The sequence below is a fragment of the Brachycentrus maculatus genome, unplaced genomic scaffold (genome assembly GCF_059751285.1).
Source record: "Brachycentrus maculatus isolate JH-2025_06_01 unplaced genomic scaffold, ASM5975128v1 h1tg000766l, whole genome shotgun sequence".
NCBI lineage: Eukaryota > Metazoa > Arthropoda > Insecta > Trichoptera > Brachycentridae > Brachycentrus > Brachycentrus maculatus.
Genome location: NW_028281495.1, coordinates 110,948 through 136,510, shown reverse-complemented (window position 1 = coordinate 136,510; position 25,563 = coordinate 110,948). Strand labels below are relative to the sequence as shown.

General features: G+C 31.0%; 1 pseudogene; it reads right to left on the bottom strand.

The window, feature by feature from the left end:
• LOC148300252 (putative G protein-coupled receptor No18) overlaps positions 1–24,941 on the bottom strand; it is a 34,703-nt pseudogene extending 9,762 nt beyond the window's left edge.
• Positions 24,942–25,563: the final 622 nt, after the last annotated feature.

Genomic DNA, 25,563 nt, shown 5'->3' with positions numbered 1-25,563 from the left:
GAACTTCGAAATAAATACGGTTTTGAAAACAGAAGAGCTGTTGAAAGGTAAGGAATTTAAAAAAATGTAAAATAATATTTTTTTAATGTCTTCTAAAAAAAATGAAAATCTAAAATTTATACTAAAAAAATCGGGCGTGAAATGACGTGCGGCTTCTTGCGTTGCCAAAACCTGAATGAGATCTGTTATTGCGAATATCCCCTTAGCGGCTGAGATCTCAAACGTTCAAAATCAGAACGCTACCGACCACACTAGGGGCCACACGTATGCATTTTTTTTTAACAATGTATATTGAAATTAGAGTTTTTTAGGAATATATAAAATATACTGATAAAATATTGCAAGTTTTGGAAATATTTTGTTATGTGATCAATAGAATAGTTATTCAGTATTGTAAAATATAAATAAGGATCCTAAAATATTGAAATTCGAAGAAATGGCACTCAAAACACTGATCCTAGGCGTAGATGATCGAGAAATACAGAAAAGTGGAAATATATCGAAAACTGAGGAACTTTTACTAAAGTCATATTTTCATTTTTTGGTGAGTCATAAGCTGGCCTAATACCCCATAAAAGGAGTACCTAGGATTATGGGATACCCTGTATATATGTAACCATGACTTTGTAATATGTTTTGAAATAAATAAAATGAAATAAAATATGTTGAATATAAATTGACGATACCTTCGGACCCTTGATGGTCGTGGAGGACAGTTGCTTGTGTCTCCTCGCGACGACACAGGATATCCTCATGTACACATACAGCATGACCACCATGGGAATGAAGAAGGACCCCATGGCCGAGAAGACTACGTATCCTGGGTTCTGGTTGTAGCGGCATTCTCCTCTTTCTATTTCATACCTGGAAAACGAATAAAAATTACATATATACAACATTTTGACTAAAATGTGTAAAAAAATTAACTGATCAAATTATAAGCCAAAATAAGAAAAAAATAAATAATATTTTCTGGCGTTTCTCAAGTGTGTGATTGTAATCCAGAATTTGGACCTCACATACAAATGAAAGAGTTTCACTCACAATAGATGTCTCAAGTGAAATTCTAGTGATTCAAGAATAATGTCTCGAAATTGGTTCATAAATATATATATATATAGAACTTTTGAGTAGTGTGGTTGTCAATAATGGGTAGAATTGGTGAATGTTACACGTGTGCAAAGTAATCACCTTAACCAGTCAATACCAAGTTTTCTTCGGTATTCTTTGCTCCTATTTCTAACACTATTTTTTTTACATGGTTGTTTGAAAATTTACATCAATTGTCACATACACAAATTAATTATATCTAAAATGTGTCGTGTATTATTACGCCAGATCCTAATTTATCCAGCTTTCGTTCGGATGCTATGTTTCATAGGCTTTACACGTTACGTCCTTCAAATGACATGTGTGTGAGAGAGCTTTGAAATTCAGAAAGGAGACAGATGTCACAAATAATACGATACCAAACATAATATTCCAGTGTAATTATAACGTGTTATACTTATGTCACAAACCCGGTCTAAAATAATGTACATTAAGTCTCATGATATCGACAATCCAATGCAAAAATGGAGATGGATTGTCAACAAACAAAAAAAGGTTCGATGTGTCTTAACTTGAAATAAATTTATCGTATTTTATAAAGGAGAATGAAAGTATTATAAATAATAATAGAAAAAATTCATATTCAACATGTCAAATAGAATTATATGAAAAATATTAATTGAAGATCTCTTTCCAGTGAAGTAATTGGAAATGAATCTCATCCTTGTTTAAATGGAGTAAGCTAAATTTATAAATATATATATATATATATATATATATATATATATATATATATATATATAAATATATATATATATAGTTATATATATATATATATATATATATATATATATATAAATACATATAAATATATATAAATATATTTATATATATATATATATATATATATATATATATATATATATATATATATATATATATATATATATATATATATATATATATATATATATATATATCTATATATATATATATATAAATATATATATATATATATATATATATATATATATATATATATATATATATATATATATATATATATATATATATATATATATAAATATATATCCATGGCCCTCCTGAACATTTTACGTTTTGTTAGTTTGTCACTTTCTCCTGTACGACTACGATATGTAAATAAAAATAGAATTCAATCCAATAACCGTGTTTAATTTTAGATGTATTACCCAACAGATCAAAATGGAATTCTACCAACTGTTTTCAGTTATAATAAATAATGTTTAATTTTTTAAAATAATTTACCATCCCAGCATTGGTGGACTCGTTATGGCCAGAGCCACCGCCCACACCGCCAGTATCATCAGCAAAGCAAGCCTCTTGGAGCGTCGCTTCCTGGAGTACTTGAGCGGCTGCGTGACGGCTAGTACCGGTCCACGCTGATGGCGCACAGTGACAGGATGGAGGCTGTGCAGAGAAGGACATCCATGGAGATCCAGATGTCGCACAGGACCCATCCGAGACGCCAAGTACCTGAAATGTAGAAAAATAATATTGAAAATCATTTATTGTCACTTCAGGCAGTTGGTAGAATTCCATATTGAATTGTTGGGTAATATATTCAAAATGAAACAAGGTTTTTGTTGGATTGAATTCTACATTTATTTATGTTTATCTTAATATGTGACGCGTTTCGTCTTCTTAGGATATTATCAAACACTCATTGATAATGTCCTAAGAAGGACATTTTTTAAGAAATTAAGAAGGAAGGATAATGTCATAAGGAATGTTGAACAGGTGATGGACTTTAAGTCTCTTGAAGTTGACGTTAGTAGCATCGGTGATCTCTATGGTGAGACTCTAAAACAAATCAACGAGGCTGCAGCTATATCCGGATGCCTCAGAAATTCAGTGCGGAGGAACAAACACATGAGAAAGAAAAATGAAAATATACAAAACATGTGTTCGACCAATAGCCACTTATGGAATCGAGGCAAGAACAGATATTTCTAGGACAAAATCTCGGCTTCGAATCTCTGAGATGAAAACTATCTGATCTATAACCGGAAACACGTTGCGAGACCGCGTAATAACACTACTCAGACACTGCTGGTCTCCATATAAAAAAATCAAATGATAATATAATACACAAATGTATTTTTTTTCGTTGTTTATACATAGGTTAAATGATAACTTTAAGAACCTGCTGAAAAACTCCTCCATTAAAAGTTTATTAGGAATATCTTGTATTTATAACAAATTGTACAAATATAATTACATAAATGTATAGAAATAATATTGATATATTTCTAATATTGACAATGTAGGTTAATTAATTAATTAATAAAAAAATAGTGAAAACAAAGTTTATCAATTTTATAAAGATATAATTACATACTTTTTAAAATTAATGTTTTACTTGGTAAATAAAACTATTTCTTAAAATCTACTGTGACACGTGTTTCGATTCCGTATCATTTTCAAACACCGTATGAGGCGGAATGCATCGAAACGCGTGTCACAGTAGATGTTAAGGAATAAAGGTATTTACTGAGTAAAACATTAATTAAAAATGGATGGATTTTACCACAAAGTGACTGCCGAATTAATTAATGAAATAGTTACATACGTTGCTGCTACAGTAAAGCGTAGCCGGGTACAGCTAGAAATAAATAGTTTTATGGTAATATCGTCATATTAATTTAGAAAATGGTGCATAGAAAAAATGTAAGTTATGTTTAAACTAATATATATTTATATATAAGTAATTTATATGAAAAATAATTCAAATGAATAAAATAGAAAATGTACCATGGGTGAAATAAATTTTCAATCCAGGCTTTCACGCATTTTCAATTATCGTACGCGAACATAACGTAAAAAATGAATGTGTCAGAAAAATATATGCTATTAAATAACTTTTGCGAGTTTAACCTTTAAAAAGAACGCCTTATATATTCAGTAAAATGATTTTTCTTACTCTTCAAAGAGTGAAAAGCTCACACGAATATTATGCAACTAAGAAATATTTACTGTAATACTCGTATGAAACTGTATGCCATGTAAATATATTCATATATAATATGTGTCTCATGTGAGACGAAGTATCTATCATTTTTTTATATGAAAGAAGATGGAAGACTGAGCATTCCAGGGTTAACAACCTGCATTCGACTGGTTTAAGTGATCAATTTATTTTATTAAAAATAAACACTTAAATATACCACTTTAATGAGTTTTATTTAAATTTACGACTAGTTTCGAAAACGACAGATGTTTTCATCTTCTGGTACAAATGAAAACTTTGAAAATTTTGTTTTAATTTCTACCAGAAGATGAAAACATCTGGCGTTTTCGAAACTAGTCGTAAATATAAATAAAAATCATTAAAGTGGTATATTCAAGTCTTTAATTTTAATAAGAAAATCATGTCATTCCACAAAGATAATGCCGAATCAATAAATAATCAATTTATTTCATTTATTGATTCGGTAAAATCTTCCAATTTTAATTGAATCAAATACGATGTTTTAAAATTGCATCGAAACACGTGACACATTAGATTTTAAGAAATAGTGGTGTTTACTAAATAATGATCAATTTATAAATGAAACATTCACCAAAATAGGCATTCCCAACCCCCAATCCCTATGAAATTATTATAGCACTACCTTTATTAATTAATTAGTATATAGAAAAGAAATTTTCTATTAAAGTGACTCAACATGAGATAAGGCATCTGTCGTTTTTAAAATCCCAGCATCCCAGAGCCGGGCAAAGTATGACCTGGCATTCCACGCCGCTTTGTCGCAGGGGTAGGCAGAGATAATAGAAACACATAATAATCTGTCTTTACAAATAATATTCGCCTCTTCCACATTCAAGCATCTCCTCGTTCATTTCTTTTTCTAACCTTTATCCGCACCCAATGGTGCATAGGACACATTATTGTTTTGACGCAGTGTTATCTTGATCATTACTTACATGAGGGCAAGGATCACTCCTGTGCTTCAGGGACAAGTCCAGGGTAATATTGAATAAATATTAGAGTGAAAAATCACATATATTTATTCGACCCCCCCCTGTAAATCAAACCCGGGACCTCTAGCTCGCTAACCATTACACCACGAAGGTGGATATAAAAAATATTTTTCTTTAATTTAAAAAAAATTATATAAGAGACAAAAACCACTACGACCCAAAATTTGCTTTACACAATTGATATTTAAGAATTTCCGTAAGGTGTGGAAGGAATGTTACCCTAAAAACGCTACCCGGTTGTGGAAAAATCTATTACAAATTATCCCGACGTTTCACTATTCCTCGACCCTCATCTTTCCAGAGAATCGGAATAGGAAGAAATGAAACGTGACGTCACGTAGGGAAATGGGATTATTAATGCCCCTCGAAATGTGGACCGCCCTTAATGTATGTTTGGTGACAAGGCGAAACTTCACACAAGTCAAAAAAAATCTTAAAGAAAAATCATTATCAAAACGTTAATTTCTGACCTGTTTTTTTAAATGATAAAATAACGTTTTTTTTATTTACATAAATATACAACATCTGGGTTTGGTATTTTTTGTAATTGAAAATGTGGAGCGAATGGATAGCGAGAGAATGACTAAGAAAATATATGTGGCGAATGTTAGAGGGAAAACAGAACGTGGACGACCGAAAAAGACTTGGCACGATCAGATCAATCAGAACCTAAAATCTGGCGGTGTCAAAAGTCTGCGTAATCGGAGGGCATGTATGACTAGATGTATGGATGTGAAGGAGGCGAGGAGTGTATGTCAGGACAGAAGAGTGTGGCGTTCCATCCTCTCTTCCTACCCCTGCGGGGAAACGGCGTGATGGTAGTAGTATGTAGTAGTAGTAGAAAATCAGAAATAGATAAAAAAAACGCATGTAAAATGAACACACCGACAAGACACACAAGGTAGCTTGGTGGGGCTCTGCAAAAAAAAGTTAATTATTTTCGTATATTTTTTAATGAATGTATATAAAATATGTATTAATATGTATTCGTATGTATATATTCTATGTATAGTTTGGCGAATTCAAACAAATTCTGCTGAAGACCTGTTTAAAAATAAATACGTACGAATCATTCATACTGCCAGTGAACACACATGCACCAAAGAGTATGGCTCTGACAAAGAGAAATGCAGAGAAGCTCAAGTGTACACAGCGATCCATGGAAAGATCCATGCTTGGTTTAAGCTTGAGATATAAAATAAGAAACGAGAAATCTGGAACAGAACGCAAATAAAGGATCATCTTATTCTTCTTTTTAATTCACCCATTTAGGATGTTATAACCAGGGTCGCGTTATTTTTCATTTACACTTTTTACATTTGAGTTTCAAGTGTTAGTATTCCTGTTAGTGGGGTTAGTTTTATTAGTAATGTTAGTTTGTTAAGTGAGTTATTTTAGTGAGTAATCATACACTTTTACAATTTTAAACAATTAATTTTAAGATGTTTACAAATTATTTTACATACAAGTTTGTTAGGGGAGGTTAATAAGGTTAAAATGTGGAAAATATATATTATGGATCGTGTGGCAAGACTCAAATGGCAATGGGCAGGACATATTGCAATACAAGATGGACCCCAAATGTTTTGATTTGGGGACCCTGAGAGAATAAAAGAGGCAGAGACCCCAATAAATATGGTCAGATAACATAGGTACTGTGAGGGGTACAAACTGGCTGCAAACAGCAACCGACCGAAGGAAATTGAAGGATACGGAAGATACTTATCCAGCAGTGAAGAACAGAAGGCTAGAGAAGTAGATATATGCAATGTATTATCTCATTTATTCTGGTATAGTATGGTCCTTTTAAACCATACCAGAATATTGTATGGATCCGTCGAAACAAGTGTCACAATCGATTTCAATAAATAGTGGTAATTTCTGTATGTGTATGTATACGGACGTATATATATTTATAAATATATTCTTATTTTTAAACTTCTTGCCTAGAAAAAAAATCTTTTAACCACCCTCATTAATTCCTTCTCCTTCCTGCAAAATCTATTTTTTATATCATACCTTTTATTAAATCTCTGAATGTTTTTTAATAGTTAATATAACATAAATGTGGGATTGTTTAATAAGCTTTATTTTTATTAGCGTAACTATTTTTTGTTAATGTTATGTGTTTATTATTATCGGCTCAACACAGGCCATGCCTAAAGAGCCGTAATACATATAGTAAATGTAAATATGAAAAGAATATGTATCTTTGAATGTATCTATGTATTTATGAAATAAATAAATAAAAAATGAAAAATATTGTTAATGTAACTATTGTTTATTATATACATTTTTTATATGTTAGACTGTACAATTCCCGAACAAATGAAATAAAATAAAAGTAAATTTTTAATAAAAAAGGTATTGATATTACCGCAATGTAACTGCTGTTAAAATTACGTGCAGTAAATAAAATGATATCACTTACTTCATGAGTCACTTGTCAAAAACATTTTCAAGACTAATTTTTTAAACCAATTTAGACATTTTTTAAAAATTTTATATAATATAAGCCTTGTTTACATTGTTCTATAAAACACTCGCCTTAAAAATCATCGTTCACTTTGTGTAAAACCGATCAGTGTTTTTTTATAGTGGTGTTACACAACGTGAACAAAGTAATACAAATAAATGTTTTTAAAAGTGGTATTACACAGGGTGAACGATGAAGTGTTGAATATTTTTAATTTAATATTTTTTCGCCCCAAACATTCGAAGTTAAATGTGATCCATTTTTTTAAAAATATTTATAAAAACGGATAGAACCTGTTTGTTAAATGCCGTATGTTAAATATCGCCTAAAAATTAATGAATCAAAAACACCCCAAACGAAGCTCACGCTTATAATCTCATTTTCTTTCAAAGGGCTCTTCACGAAATAAAAGACATAACGTCAAACCGCAAATTTCCTTACGTAAAATTTCCTTTTCAAATTTAATAGTATGACTATTTAATGGATTCCAACTAAGCCACTCAAATTCATTTTGGAAACTTTATAGGGTTGCTAAAGCCCCGAATGTGAGCAATTCGAAAAAAATTACAACATCATTGTTCCGACTTATGAGGCGAATAATGAGTTTTAGGGCAATTTGAAATGTGAGACTGAAAAACATACATTCTCTATTCAACTAGAAATTTAATAATTTAATTGGGTTTTTGACCATATAAGAAAATGTGGATATTTAATTTTAAGATTCACAACATTTTGAGTGTGTCCAAATACTTGTTCACAAAATCTGGATTATCTCTAATTACAGGAGCTATTTTCATGTTATTTTTTGACATCTCATCATATTTTCTGGCGTTTTTCATGTGTGTGATTATAATCCGGGATTCGGACCTCACATACTAGTATAAGAGTTTCTGCTTAGTAAAAATCTTCTTTACATCTCACCAATAGATGTCTCTTGTGAAGTTCTAGTGATTCAAGAACAAGGTTTCTAAATTGGTTCATCTATATAGAACTTCCAAGAATTTGAGTAGTGTGGTTGTCAATAATGGGTAGAATTGGTGAATGTTACACGTGTGTAAAGTGATCACTTAAACCAGCCTATGACGGTCGTCAGCCCCGTAAATGCCCAGACTTCCATATTCTTCTTCACCTTTGATGAGATGTTAAAAAAAATATTTTAAGGTTTAATTATTTTCCTATCGTGAAAACTCGCTTGTTTATTGATTAAAAAAAGTTCTAAAACAATTATTGACTCGATAAAAGTCATGCTGTTAGTTTCCCTAAAAAACTGTTCTCAATAAAGATCCTTTAGAAGAAAAAAAACAGCAAGAGATCACTGAGTGATTGTGTTACGATTTTTATTTATATTTTATAAAAGTATATAAAAAATATTACATAAAAGTATTTACAAAAAGATATTGAAAGTATATAGAAAAAGATTAACCTCTCCTTGTAAAAAATGCATCTTCTCTTATAACTTTTAAGAAACGTCTGAGACATTACTATTTATCATTAGAATCCTAACTGCCCATCAATCCTTCTCCCTTAGTTTTTCCCACTACCTCCTTCCTTAAACTCCTTTTTTCCTTTGCCTTCCTTATTATCAACATTTTTAATTTATATTTTTTTTATATGTTGATTTGTAATTTATATTTTTTTTAATGTTCAAGTACTATCTGCCCTCTGATTGCTAACAGCTATATATGTATAAAATATAACAAATGAGAATATATAAAAAAAACGTAAGGTGAAAACAAAAAAAGAAAATATGACTAATCACTACATGTATATCTTTCCATAAAATATTTTTACAGATTATTCATTTTGGATCGCCGAATAATTCAATTTTAACATTGTGACGACCAACACTAAACATATTAAAATATGATAGAAACGTGAATTTTTTGTCAAACTAATTTCACTTAATACAATTTAAATATCCAAATAAAATATTTTCAAGAAAAATGTTTTTGAGTGCTCTAAGTGGTATTTTAAATCAATTATCTGGGAAGAGTAAAACGAAGGAAGCACCGGATGTATTCGTTTTTATTTTTCGCATTTTCGGATTGGAAAAAAAAACTTAAATTTATTGCGAGTCTCTTCCTTGTTCGGTTCTAATGCTGCTGATAGGCTATTATTTCGTTCCTCCGGCATAATATTTCCCCATACATTGGGCTTTTATTGAGTTATGCGACTGGATTTATGGATTTATTTTGATTTACTCTTCTGCCATTTTGTAGAATTTATATTTCTTGAAAAAAAGAGATACTACTGTTCTAGGCAGATTTTTCTCAACCCTTTCAGCTATTAAATCAACCTTTTATACTCATATTTCTTGGGGAAACTGCATTTTCAAATTATGACATCACGATATATATGAAGAAAAATATGAATACCACCTGTAATTGGCTGGTTTTAGAGGTCATTTTATACACGTGTAACATTCACCATTCTACCCATGATTCACAACCATACTCTAATTTTGGAAATCACATACATGTACATGATATGATTCATACGTCGCATTGTGTGCGAGTTCATGGCAGTATCTATCAGTGATTTGATTGAGCTATATATATATATATATATATATATATATATATGTATGTATATTATATATATATATATATATATATATATATATATATATATATATATATATATATATATATATATATATATATATATATATATATATATTTATATATATATATATATATATATATATATATATATATATATATATGTATATATATATATATATATATATATATATATATATATATATATATATATATATATATATATATATATATATATATATATATATATATAAATTTAATTAAGATATATTGGAAGTTCAATATAACGTTTCAACGTATTTAAATAAAAATATGACATTTTAAAACAACATTTTTTTCACTCAATTTCGTTATATTTTTCCCTGGTTTCAGGATACATATTCGAGTATTTTATATCTTCGTTCCTTTTCCAAATTCATTTATCCTTTTTTCAAGTTTTTATTAAATATAAAACGGCACGCCATAAAAACTTTCAATTTAAAAAAGGTGAATTGCACAGTGTGTTTAATACAATAAAACGAACACTTAGGATGTTGTAAAAAATCTAAGCTTTTTACTTCGGGAGCTTTCGTTTCTCCCCACAAAGGACTTCAGCGGGAACTTCGCTGTCCCGACAATAGGAAATCAACCGACGAATCTTACTTACAAAGGCCTCCGTACTTTTGGTTACCACATAATAATTTAATACCTGGGCTTTGAAAATTGGTTTTAGGGGCGGTTGGCGGTGTATTCAAATCTGATATACATAGTTCGATTTGACTTTGGGGAGGTTTCAAATCGATTACCCAACAAGCTCTAGGGACGAATTCACGATATTTATCAATATTTGCAGCGTGGGCACACATTTTGTATCAAAAAGTCGTACGGACTAAATAAGAAAAAATACATCTGAAATTCAACAAACGACACTATAGAGCATCAGGGTTGATACAGTCTTGAAAGTACATTAAGCAGATGAGATCATTAAGACACTCTTTACAATTAGTACACAAATCTGCCTCGGTAGTGTAGTGGATAGGGTGTTTAGGTGTCTACATTGCTTGAGGTGCGATCAACCATCAATAGTAATATAGTAAAAATTGTACAATTATTTCACATTTCTAGTAAGTGTGTGTATTATGTAAAAACAGATAAAAATAATTAAAATTAAAGTTTGTTTAAAGAACTCCCTGAAATATTACTAAGAAATGTATTTATTGTATTGATGTACACAGAGGTCTATGTACATACATATTTACAAATGTATACGCGTATATTTTTGACAAAAAAATATTATCAGTTAATTTTTTACTATCATATTTATTTAATATCTATCTGGACTAGTAACTGAAACGCATAACTTCACTTTGCATTCATATGCAATAATCAAGATAACAATGCGTCGATACGATGCAGTACCCTATGCACCCTTGGGTGTGGATAAGGGTCAGAGGAAGGAATAGACTTATATTTCTAATAAAGAAAATAATAGTTAAAAATTCAATAAAAGTCTTGGGTTTAGATTTGTTAAACTTCATAATCACTGCTATTTCAATTTATTTCGTTAAAAGTTTTACATAATTTAGGTTTTAAATGAATTAAAATCCAACCTTGGAGAATTTAGAATTCCATCATTTAAAAGATAATGCTATAGCTTAGTTGAGATACCTGACAAATAATATATGCTACTGTAAATATGGAGTTAATCTACAATATATTTTTTTAAATTTTACCCTTACAGAGGAAAATAGTGCGCAAAAGTTCATTAAAAAACACTGGCTAACAAAAATTTTATCACTGAAATTTTGATAACTGATTTGGACTTAGTTAATCGTTCTTATTCAAAGTCTTTAAGGTGACAAGCTTGTATCACGTCAAGTTTTGATGTTACAGTCATATTATTGTTTGTATGGACCTGATGCGTTGAAATCGTAATAGTGGTTGGTATCTAGACATGTTTTAGTCTAAGGTCTAAGGGATTCAAAAAAAGTATTGATAATTATGGAGTAACAGTGAAAATATATAAATTTATTAATATTGTACACGATAGCATTATATATTTTTACATGTATAATAAGATAAATTTTAGTTAAAATCAGAATTAAAAATATCAATGACTAAAAAATCTGACGTGCTACATTTGTTTGCTTTCGTTTTTTAATTCAGCTATGAAAAATGCATAAAGATCAGGTATTTTCATGCCAGTTACAAAATAAAAGTTGAAAATTGTTGGCAAGTGTAATCGATTGAGAATTTCAATGAAAATCAATTAATGGATATAATATTCACAAAAATATCATATTTTAAATATTTTCTTAGTAAAATTATGTAAAAAAATGCAAATAATCGAAGTCGCAATAAATTCAGAGCTAGGTAGGTACTATCATTATCGAAAAAAGAATATCACATTTTAATTTATATATAATCGGAGTGATTTAAGAGGTTTTAATATTAAGTAGGCTCTTATAAATCTTTCGGACTCTGTGGAATAAATTATGTAAGGCATTTAAATAATTTGGATATCGTTATGCAAGGCACACCCAACCACCGCGAGTATTGATTATTGAAAGGAAATATATGTTAATGTTTCTTGGGTTTGGATACAGGTAGTAGTTTATGAATATGTATAATAAAAAAATAAAACCAAGGTTAAATCAAGTGAATACTGGAAATTCCTATAATATTAAACGTTAGTTGATAAAAAAATTGAACAACAGTGCATAGGGCACTGCATATAAATGCATTGTTATCTTTATCGTTAACACATGAAGGAAAGGTGATCCCTCCGCTTCAGGTACCAGTCGAGGATATTATTGAATAAATTTTAGATTGAATAAATCACTTATATTTATTTGACCCCCCCTAAATATTGCTGTATAGAATGATATCTTAAGCCAGCCAAATAACAGATCGTAAACCCTGAAATGCTCAGCCTTCCATCTTCAATCGTATTAAAATGATACACAGATGCTCCATCTCAAATTGAGATGCTACAATAGAAAATTTCTTCTCTACAACTTGTAGGTAGCAAGATAACAGTTTCTTAAGGATTTGGGGTGAAATTAGGGTGGAATTTTCAAAGTTTTGAAATAATCTTAATCGCACTTAACCTCCAGTTAGTAGACGCATACACAGTATCTGATCTTATGTGTTTTCTTATCACGTACGTTTTAATACGTCCGTAAGTGTAATTAACCCTTAATTTGTAGGAAAAATCCCGTCTATAACACTTTTTCGACGAAAACCATGACACATATTTACATATTTCATTTTATGATGATGCATTGGCAATAATTTAATGCATTCGAAATGCGTTCTCTCAGATGAATTTGCGTCAAACGAATAATGTTGCAAAGACAGATTTGTTTGGCGTCCTATTTTTTATGCCTACCCCTGCGTGGAATAGCGCGATGGTAAGATGGTTAGTTTTATAATAGTAAATTAGTTTCCATAGGGCGCTTGTCCACTACCCGGAATTTTACCGTGCGGCAGTCCGGTTTTGAAAAATGAAAGCGACTACGACAGTTCAGCGTGATTGAATTTACGCGCAACGTGTTCACGCACCGATCCGAAGAAAGATGGACAAAAGCACAAGCCAATCCGAGTCAATCATCGTTTTAAAACGCTAACTGACGTGCCGGACGGTAAAATTCCGTGTAATTCCATGTAGTGGACAAATGCCCATATTTGACATTCGGGTAGTATTAGATATCAAGTAAAAAATACAATATCGATTTTCTCACAGATCATTACGTCGGTTTTCAATACCCTCCCCGGATTTATCAAAGCCAACCCTTTGTGGTCCATAACAATATAATACAATGACCGAATCGATGTAAAAATTCTGCGGGTCTCAGATTTCGGGGTCGCAGTGAATGAGCCGACGGGCGGTAAAGTGTTAACTGTCGTCCTTTATCACGATCAAAATTAACACTGGAAATCCTTGGAAAGTTTTTCTTTCATCCTTGATTTGGGTTAATCTCAGATGAAAACAAATTAAACGGGGCTATCGGAATAGAGATGTCTAGATTACGCGGGAAGTTTCGGTGCCAGGACCTATTCCGACAACAGTCTATTTTTTATCATCAAGCTTAGTGAACCCCGTTATTTAGTTTATAATAATGTGAACAACGTTTTGAGTATCCGAACACTTGTTCACAAATCTGGGTTTCTCCACTTAATATTTTTTACGAGTAACTAGTTTTTACAAGTAAAAAATGGAGAAACCCACATTTTCTCTATTTGTGTGTTACAATCTTTGTGATAATCATTTTGATTCATTCATGGTCAGTCTTCGTCCGTCTCTATCCTGCATTCGTCTCTTTAACTTGGCGTACCCGCTACAACATATATAAGAGATAATTTGGTCAATGGAGTTATTTTTATATTTTTTGACATCTCGACGTGGATAAAGAAGAATATGGAAGTCTTATTATTTTCAGGGCTTGTGACCTATAAAAGGCAGGTTAAGTGATCACTTTACATAGTGCACCATTCACCATTTCACACTTCTGAAATTCTTGGAATCTCTACTATCAATAATATCATGCTGTATAAAATTGAAAATCATGTTTACTTGCGTTTCCTTGAATGTGAAATAATACAGTTAAGATCTAACATATATTTAAATACACCCTCACCTAAAATACACTAAAATAACTTTTTCAATACGCCCGTAGATGGCTATATGTACAACGGTACAAAACGGTGTATTCTAGATGTTCGAATACTGACATAAGGAAAAATTACCAGGTTGAGACAAGCATTATCGATAAAATTAAGAAAGGTGTGTTGAAAAGGTTTGGGGATTTGAATAGGTGAGTGAGGAAAGAATAGAATTGTGAGGCGAATGAGGTTGTAAATAGAAACAGAGGAAGACCGAGAAAAAATTGGCATGATGAAATTTTACAAACAGTTGAATGAGGTCGGGTCAGGAGTCGGAATTATCACTGGGTATTTATGAGATGCATGAATATGGAAGTAGCGAAGATTGTTCGCAAATACAGATTGCTGTGGCGTTCTGTTCTCTCTGCCTACCCCTGCGGTAAGCGGCTGGTAAGTTTGGTAAATAATTTTTTTTTCCCTTAATGGCATTTTTTAAATGTTTTCGTCTATCGCTCAAAATTGTCCCCGAAAAACCGGGTGATTACTCTTCATCCTATAAAATGAGTATTATGAAAAAGCGAGGCTTTATTTTGAAGGGTTGTCACTGAATTAAATTATAACTGTGGAGATCCATCAGATATTTATTCATTCACTCATTATCTCTAACTAAATGAAATATTGGAAATGATGTTCAATTTCACGGTCCAACAAGCACATTTTTCATTTTGTATCTACATCAAATTGACACTAAGCTATCAATATTTCTGAAATCTCTAGGCCTATGAGAAAAATTGATTTTTTAATCAGAATGAAATTGTTTTGAGAAAACTGTATTACTGGTTAACTTAAATACACTTTTATACAAATATATATTAAAATTTTATTTATTGTTTCGGCATTAACTTTGTGGTAAGACATGTTACAATGATTAAAGAAAAACACTTCGTTTTTTACCACTTGAGTTTTATTATAGACTACATGTTTCAGAAGTTAAACTTCCATCATTCAGGTCTGTATAATAACTGTTATTATACAGACCTGAATGATGGAAGTTTAACTTCTGAAACATGTAGTCTATAATAAAACTCAAGTGGTAAAAAACGAAGTGTTTTCTTTAATCATTATATATATTATAATTTTGTATTTGAATTGCTGCTTCTATCAAAATAGGTTAACTCTAATGACACATACTAATGACTCATATTTATATACATTTAAGTATTTGAAATACTTGATCATACCAAGTTTTCCTCGGTCTTCTACTTATTCTACACACGTGCAGCAAAAAAGCCTCTTATATTGTAATGCTTGATGAAAAAGGATTATCAAAAATAATTCAAACGCAAAAAAAACAATAAAAATATTATATACAACATTTTAAGTGTATCCAAAAACTTATTAACAAATCTGGATTATCTCTAACTTAAGAGTTATTTTTTATTTAGAAAATTCGAGAAATTGAGCTACGTAGTTGTCAATCATAGGTAGAATTAAAGATTATTACACTTGTGTATTACTCCAATCAGCCTATGAAGGTCACAAGCCCCGTAAATGCCCAGACTATATTTTTCTTCAAGAATGTTGTAAGATGTAAAAAAAAAAGAAATTCAATTCAGCATAATTTATATTTGAAGCACAAACTTTGTTCAAAATCACTATAAATATTGTATAATAACCTAATTATAATGTCTACCGGTTTCGAAGCTGACCGTTTCTTTATCAAGACTGATTAATACTAAGAAAAAAAAATATGGTGATTTTAAACCAAAGTTACATTTTAATTGTACAATTTAGTATTCTCAAAAAATCAGTGTTCGATTTTAACATTTAATGTTTAAACTCAAATGGAGTTCTACAAATAATTACACCAGATCTAAAAATACCTAAATAATATATATGTTTTATGCAATATGGATACATGTATCCTTGTTTACTTGCATATATGGATACATGTATTCTTTCTCAAGGTGAATGTGTTGACTCATTAGTATTCTTATGGTGGGTTACCCAGGATATTGCCAAGGAACCAATCCATTTCCACGTCAGCTAAACAATCACTGAGGCACATCGTACACGATCGATTTTTTGTCGCCATATAAGTCGTTGGACGACAGAAATACATGGAATATATACTCACACATACGCTACAATTAGCCATACTTTTAAATGTATTAAATTACTACACACATGTGTAATAAGGCAATTTGCTAAAAAATATGTTTTAGCAACATTTTGAGTGTGCCCAAATACTTGTTCACAAATCTGGATTATCTCCAATTAAAGGAGTTATTACCTTATTATTTTTTGACATCTCAATTTAGATGAAAAAGAAAATGGAAGCCTGGGCATTTGCGGGGCTTTTGTAAAAGGCTGGTTTAATGCCCAGACTTCCATATTCTTCTTCATCTATGTTTAGATATATCTATAAAAATATCCGAATACCATGTACGTATAATAAACCGCGACTGACTTACACCTACCTCTTAATTGAAGATCAAAACTGTATAGGTACTTTAATTCATGACTTTATTTTCACGTTCCGTATTATCTCAAACGTTTTATAATAAAATACTACTTTATACTGTTTAGTTTACACATGTGAAACATACTTCGCATGAATAAAGTTTAATTTACTATTAGTGAAAAGTCAAAATGTAGGGCAGATCCCACGAGACATGCATAAACTAAATTAATACGTTATTCGAGATACGGCCTTAAACGTTGATTAAAATACTGTTAAACTGGGTGGTAAATATTTTGATAACTAGGAATCAGAAATTTTTGCTAAATTATAAAAATTAGGGTATTCATTTGATTAACAAGTGCATGAAGATATAAAGATCACTCCTACCTTTTCTTAATTCTTTGATCTGGAAGTGATTTTTTTCACGCATGTGATCCTTCGGGGTTGAGGACACTACTGCTTTTACCAGTTTTCAAAAATAATTTTATATCAGACACTGTATTTTTATCTTCTTCTAGCCCTTATTAACAGGGTACTGCCTCGTATAGAAACAGTGTTATCTTGATTGTTAAATACACGAAGGAAAGGTGATCAGCCTTCCGCTTCGGGTACCATTCCAGGGTGATATTAAATAAATATAAGACTAAAATATCACTTATATTTATTTTGACCTTGGAAATTGAGCTTGGGACCTCCAGCACGGTAGCCTAGCGTGGTAAGCACTACAATGTGGTAGGATGAAACTTGGGATATTCAAGTATTTCAAGTACTTAAAAGTGGTCAAGTAAGGAATTGGAATAATTAACGGTTATGTATGGGGAGTTGCATGAACGTGGAAATTTTTGTGCATCCACCAAGTAACTACCACCTGTTCCTGGTTATGGCCAACGCGCTTGGGGGTACAAATTTTAGCCTCAATAGAGGCCTGCGAAAATTGATTGTCCGAGTTTTTGCCATTAGGGATAAGGGCTTCTACAAAAATGGCATCATATAGTTAATATAGATTCTCGTTGGCAACAAGTTATCAAATAGAACGGTGCACATTTGATTTAAATCAAGTGATTGTAACACTTCTTAAAAAGCATTGAAATAAAGCGAAAAACACGAAATTACATTTTCCTCAACCTAATATAAAGATAATTCATTTAAAATAATCTAATGATATTGAACAACAATATAAATCGTCCGCCTCCGTAGTGTAATGGTCCGCACGCTCGGCTACCGTTCTGGAGGTCCCGGGTTCGATTCCCAAGGGGGGTAAAATAAATATAAGTGATTTTTTCACTGTCAAGTTTATTCAATATTACCCTGGACTGGTACCTGAAGCGGAGGGCTGATCACCTTTCCTTCATGTGTAAGCGATCAAGATAACACTGCGTTTATATGACGCAGTGCCCTATGCACCATTGGGGTGCGGATAAGGGTTTTATTATTATTTATTATTATATAAATCACGAATGTAGCAAGTATTATATTATTTATTGATTCGGCATTAACTTTGTGGAATGACAAAGCATTTTCGGCATTAGCTAGTATTGTTTAATCTCTCGTAAAGATCGTGCGTGAAGGGTCTTAGAGTATTATACTCGTATATTAAGCAGAATCTCGAGCTAATAGTCAATTTAACCCCTAAAACACCTGTGATCCTGGGATATTAGGCAAATCGTACCTATAAATCCTCAATAACTGATTACCTTCGCAGAGCAAGGTAGAATATCTACCTACGTGTTATTATTATCAATTTCAAGAAAGAAAATAAACGAATTCTCAAGGAGGAAGGTTCCTTTGATCGAAATGCGTAGAACATCAAATATTTTTGATAACAGATTCGTTTGTCAATATTTTTTCTCCATTTTCTAATAAATTATTGGTGCTCTTATCCTGTTATTTATATATAACCGTATGTAATTAAAGAAATCTAGTTTTAGACATTCATTATTTCACCGTCATTTTATGTTTGAATCAATCCCGAACAATCAAACAAAGAAGCCAAACACTACAAACCACTACGCCACAGAGGCAGACCTTAACTTCAAGTAATATGTAAATTAAAACGCCTTAGTAAATATCATGTATGACTCACATTTACCTTCTAACTAAGTGAAAACCACACGAAATTGAGATATTATATTGCTAGTGTATTATTAAATTTTCTAGCATTACTTATTATAACACATAAACTAGGGGTTGAGGAAACAAAGCTCCACAGTTCATTTTGTAGAAATGTATCATTTACATACTGCATAAACTACCTGATTAAAAAAATGTGTTTTGATACGATTTAATTTAACCTCTAAGCTGCTCGATTTCGAGTGTCAAACTTGTGCAAAAAATTATCCATAGGTGTTGATATAAGTACGTAAAGTTTAAAAACGACAATGCATGCGATCTGCAGTCAACGGTACTTCTAAAAAAAAACGACAATAAATGCGATCCGCAGCTTACGGGTTAATATTTTGTGAATTTCGTGCCACGATTTTGAGAAAATATTTTTGTAATTTCACCACGATATATAAGAATGTTTATATATAATTATAATAAACATTTTTCTTAAAATTAAAATATTAACTAAAATTTTTAAATTTACTCCAACTCTAGGTGGACACTTCTGTATTTGTTTTTATAATGCTCATATGATTCCAAGAGCCAATAATACTGGTACAACTTTTAAAATAATTCAATACATATATTATATAAACTCATATTATTTTTAAACCCCACGGTAATTAAATCCAATACCCCCGCTACTATAGCAAAACGCGTTGTATATAAAAATAAAGGTAAGAATCTTACTTTCAAAAATCAAATAAAAATATGTAATGTCATTTACTTATTCGGCAGTCACTTTGTGGTAATAGCTATTAATGTTAAATTGAAATTTTACTTGGTTCATGCCATTGCATTAGTGAAATTTGGCATATAAATTTTAATTTAACAATAAAAACATGTCACAAAATTTTGAGTGTGTCCAAATACTTGTTGACTAATTAGGAGTTTCTCCTTTTACGAGTTATTTTAACATTTTTTTAGTCATATCAAAAAAGGTGAAGAACTCTTTTTATCCATGTTGAGATGTGAATTTCTAATTATTTAAAAGCATGTTATTAAATGTGTGGTGCTAGTTTTCCCATGAGCTATATGTTTTTCTTTCCTCTTTAGTAAACAGTTCTGATCTCCGCAGTATCCGCAGTATGTAGCAGGAAATTATATCACTTATCATTTGAAGCACCCAATTCAATAAGTGTTAGTGTCAGTATGCCTCTTTCTGATAAGCTGTCAAATTGAATAATCGCAAGGGGTAACTTTGACTTCAAACGGTCGGAAAAAACGTTCCCATAAGATAAAGAATCAGCGATTTATCTACTAACAAATACCCCTGGTTTTATTAAGGGTGTAAAACGACACACGTTAGATTTCATTCTATTTTTTATACTTTGAGTGAAGCTTTGTTTGTGAAAGTCATCCCTTTTACCATGTGATTCCAGTATAAAAAATAATCAAATGTTTATATTTTTAATTTTATAAAAAGGTCAAATAATCATCAAAAATTAAACATTTAAACACCGATTTTATATGTATCATGTTTCACTCAATTTTAAATTAAAATATATTTCTGAAAACTATGTAAAAAAATCTTTAACTAACTAACCGTCACGCCGCTTCCCCGCAGGGGTAGGCAGAGAGAATAGAGCGCCACACCACTCTGTCCTTGCAGATATTCTTCGCCTCTTCAACGTTCATGCATCTCCTCATACATACCCGCCGATTGTTACGACTCCTTACCTGACCACTTTCAAGTATTTAGCATACCTGATCGTGCCATGTTTTTCTCGGTCTTCCTCTGCTTCTTTTCCCACTAACACTCGCCTCATACATTTGTTTAACCTTTCTTTCCTCACTCACTCATTCCACACGTTCATCAAATCATCTCAACACACCTTTCTCAATTAATTATTACTTTAAGTTCCCATAAATTAAATAATATTAAATGAATATTGGATGCATAAATCTCTTCTGTTTTTTTGACATCTCAAAAAAAATTAAGAAAAATATAGAAGTCTGGGAATTCACAGGGCTTACGACTGTCACAACCTTAGTCAAGTGATCACTTTACAGACGTGTAACATTCACCAATTCAATATACATATATAAATATATATATATATATATATATATATATATATATATATATATATATATATATATATATATATATAAGTATATATATATATATATATGAATATATATATATATATACATAAATATATAAATAAATATATATATATAAATAAATATATATATATATATATATATATATATATATATATATATATATATATATATATATATATATATATATATATATATATATATATATATATATATATATATATATATATATATAAATATATATATATATATATTTTTATATATATATATATATATATATATATATATATATACATATTTTTATATATATATATATATATATATATATATATATATATATATATATATATATATATATATATATATATATATATATATATATATATATATATATATATATATATATATATATATATATATATATATATATATATATATATAAATATATGTATATATATATATAACTTCTAATCCAGATTTTTAAACAAGTATTTGGACATCCTCAAAATGTTTCACCTCTGTTATTTTAATCCCTAAGGTAATCAATCCCGATTCCTCCATCACTGTAGGAAAATATACTATTCACTGAACTACGTTGCTTTTACGAGTATTTATGAAGAACTAATCTTTTAAAAATATCTCCAAAAGTTCTTAAATAAAATAAGAAAAAATGTGTTTTAAAAAAATGGAGATTTACGTTTTTGCACTTCCTCGTCCCATTAGGGTTGTAATATCTGGAAATATTCTACGTTTTCGAAAAGGTTTGTGACATATCAGAGACTTAGCCTTTTTCGGGTAAGGGTAAAAGTCTCAAATCTATTTTAAGGGTCTGTTCGCACCCTCGTTTAATATAACCGCAAAACAAACAGAAGGGTGGGGGAGGATTATTTACGTACACAACGTGAAATATATATTTTTTTGAAAAAACGGGGTGGAATTAAATATTTTATTTTTACTGTGGTTGGCTCGTTTGTTTACCATGCATGTGACCTAGCTTCGAGGTCAAAATAAATAAAAGTATTTCTTGAATGTTTTTCGCAGATACTTTGTGGCACATTTTATAAACTTTACAAAATAAAACAATTTTGTTTTAACCACTTTTTATTGATACTCCTTTTCCAAATGGTTTCGACAAGAACTTTGTCATTCTCAGGGCTTATGTACCAATTCTAAAACATTGAAATACTCATAGTTAGGTTATAATTAATGACCCTTCCCTTACGATACCAAAAACTTCCACACACTCCGTACACCATATGAAAATATAATTTCAAAAATATAATAAAATAAATATAAAATATATTTCGACTCCTGACTCAGCCGCTTTCAAGTATTTGACATTCTTGATTGTGTTAAGTTTTCCTCGGTCTTCCTGTGCTTCATTTTCCAACTGAATTTGCCTCATTTTTTTAAACCGTTTTTATCTCACTCATACGTTCCATGTGTCCCAACCATCTCAACACACCTTTCTCAATTTGATCATTGAATACGAAAATTAGAATTATCGAACCCTATAAAATATGTACCTTTAATCAGAAAATGACTAATGTTATTAACAAGATCTGGAAATTCACTGATTTATACTAAGTTTAGATGTTTGCTAGAGTACGCACTCTTCGGTTGTTTCCGTTCGACTTCAGAAGCTTCCGACCGTCTGTTTGACAACAGAGGCTAAGTACAAATGCGTAAAATTGGGCAAATCACCAAGTCTAGAAGCCCACGACTAGGGTAACTATAATTCTTCCATGAACCGGGACTCGAAAAATTATAAATAATATATTAAAAATTAATACTCAAAAAAATATACCCATCCAAAGCCGGATGTCTAGGATTTTTAAAAATGCCCAAATTTTTGTTGGTAGAAGTGAATATTTCTTCTATTATTTTTCTTATCTGCACCCAATAGTGTATAGGGCACTGCATATTAGAGACGCAGTGTTATCTTGATCGTTAATTGTATAAAGGCAAGGTGATCAGCCCTGCGCTATTTGTACCAGGTCAGGGTGATATTAAATAAATATGAGAGTGAAAACACCCATATTTATTCTAACCCACCTAGGAATTGAATGCAGGACCTCCAGCATGGTAGCCAAACGCGCTGATCACTAAACTACAAGGGGACGAATGAATATTTAGCTCACTAAAAAAATTATACTTGGTCTGTTTAATTAATACGTAGACTGACGACATAAAACAAAATGTACTTTATTTATATTTTTTTACACATCTCGGTCCTTTTCAAAGTAGTCACTGGTAGATACATGGTAAAAATAGTGAAAGACATTTGTACCATAAGCCAAGCTTAGATAAAAAATGCTGAACCCTCTTCTAGTGGAACGGAAGGTCTGTTGACGACAGTCAACAGTCAATGAGCAAATACTGAGAAGTACCTGATTAGTTCACAATAGACTATCCTTCCTGTTCCCAATACAGATTAAAATTTAACATATTTTTCTAGTAAGACAAAAACAAAACTAAAATCCATTAAATGATCTTCAAACCTTGTTTATAAAAATCAAGGTAAATAATAAATGCAATTCCCATCTTTAAAAAAAAAACACGCACACACTTATCTAAACGGTGTTTCCACTTTATGAAACAGTCCTTGAACGTTTCTTTTACGATTTCCTTCAGCTCCTTCGACACTGCGTTATTTCAATCACCGCGATATTGTGTAGGACATAAAAGAGAGCTTAGTAGTGGGAAAAGTTGCATTTTATATACTATAAGACGTGGAACAACATTTGATAATGATTTGAGATGCGTAATTTTGTAAGTCTGAAATATGCATAATAGTAAATGGAAATAAAGCATGAAAGCTGATATTGATATTGAAAGCTGTCCAAACTGAATTCTTGGATCCGATACAGAAACATCAAAGTTTTCTAACATACCTCTCTTTCAAAGTATTTTTTAATGGACTAAGTTGCGAACCAAAAGTCAATAACGACCAAGACAGCAGATAAACACGGGACAGTGACAAGGCATTTGTAGAAAATGTTCAGCTTTCGCATATTCCACTCAGCCATTACTGAAAACTGAAATATTGAAAATAGAAAATAGTCTTACCCATCAAGTGCAGGGCAACTGCAGGCGGCATGACGCATATCCCCACGAGCCAATCAGCGACCGCCAAACTGGTGACGAAGCAATTCGTCACAGTCCTCAGCCTCCGAGTGGTTAAAACTGCCAGGATGACCAAAGTGTTTCCAATCACGGTGACCACAATCAGTATACAAAATAACCCGACGAGACTCACATCGCGTATAGCCAAAGATTCGAACTCTTCATCGACCCTTGTAAAATTCACATTGAGTCCAAAATCCCTTGTAGTGTTGTCCAAGATCTCTACTTTGGTGCTGTACGCTGTCGACGTTGACAGGTTGAATAGGGTGTAAGCGAAATTGACTTCTTTAGGGTTGTAAACGATGTCTTCGGGGTTGTAAACTGTGTCTTCGTGGTTGAAGATGGTTTCTTCTGGGAGCTTCTGGTTGTCTTGTAGCACTGGTTGGTGATGAGGGTTATTGTAATAGTTGTCTTCAAAATCAGAGATTTCTTTTGAAAGTGAAAAAATATCTTCTTGGGGTAGCTCTTCGCTCTCGGAAGGATCCATGGTGTTGTAATTTCAAGGCTCATTTCCTGAAAAAAATTAAAAATGCATTTTCAGATTTTTCACTCATTACAAATTCGACACGGGCAATCAAATTTAAAAAATACCCTTTTACAACAAGTTGTTACTTTTAAATGTAATCAACCAAATCAGTCAATGCATTTTATTGCATGTTTCCATTTTTCAAATATTTTAATATTTGAAATCAAGAACTGGAAACAAATATAAACAGAATAAATTAATACAAAGTATTCTACACATACCGCTCACTCCTTTCAAGAACGTCATGTTTCAAAATACTTGATTTTTCAGGAGATCGATTTTAAGGTTTAAGAATATAATGAAATGTATTAAAAATAAATATCAAGCCACTTTTTGAACTTTTTACTGTGCAACAGATCTTTTTAGGTAAAACCTGAAGGTTTTTTCTCTATTTGAAAAATATTTAGTTTATTTAAAAAAATAATTAAACAAGACCTTTTCTACAAAATGCAAAAACAACACTTTCTGCCCTGCAGCGGGTAAATATTAAGCTAAAAATATGCCTGTTTTGCTGGGATATAGTACATTTTTTGGGCATTCCGAAAACATACACAACTGAATATTAACGATTTTTTATTTATGA